The sequence below is a fragment of the Octodon degus genome, unplaced genomic scaffold (assembly GCF_000260255.1).
Source record: "Octodon degus isolate 3935 unplaced genomic scaffold, OctDeg1.0 scaffold00137, whole genome shotgun sequence".
NCBI lineage: Eukaryota > Metazoa > Chordata > Mammalia > Rodentia > Octodontidae > Octodon > Octodon degus.
The window spans coordinates 6,253,623-6,254,052 of NW_004524713.1; positions in this window are offsets into that span (position 1 = coordinate 6,253,623).

Sequence of the window (430 nt, forward strand, 5' to 3'; positions counted from 1 at the left end):
CTGACAGCTGGGAGATCTTGAACTGGGTGATATTCCCTTTTGTGGACTGATGAGGCCTGCAACCTTCCAAACGAGCAGACAGTGAGGGCTTAAATAAAGGCGACAAGTGGTGTGACTCTAGGGATCCAGGAGGATTAAAACCCTCTAGCAGAATTTGGTATCCTTTGAGGCCTGAGACAAAGAACTCCTCTCAGTGGCCTGTATTTATTTGGTTTTTCAAACAAAGGAAGGGAAAACTAAGGAAAGCGTGGGAAACTGAGCAGGACCTTGGGAGTCAGTGCAAAGACCTCCCTAAATAGTAAGTTATGCTACTGAGGAAAACTATCTTATCTCCCGGCTGACATTCACCACAGGCATGAGGCAGCTGCAGCTGCAACCTCTATTTAGTTAATTGGGATTGAAGCCTTCTCCAGACAGCTTCAGCTGTGGC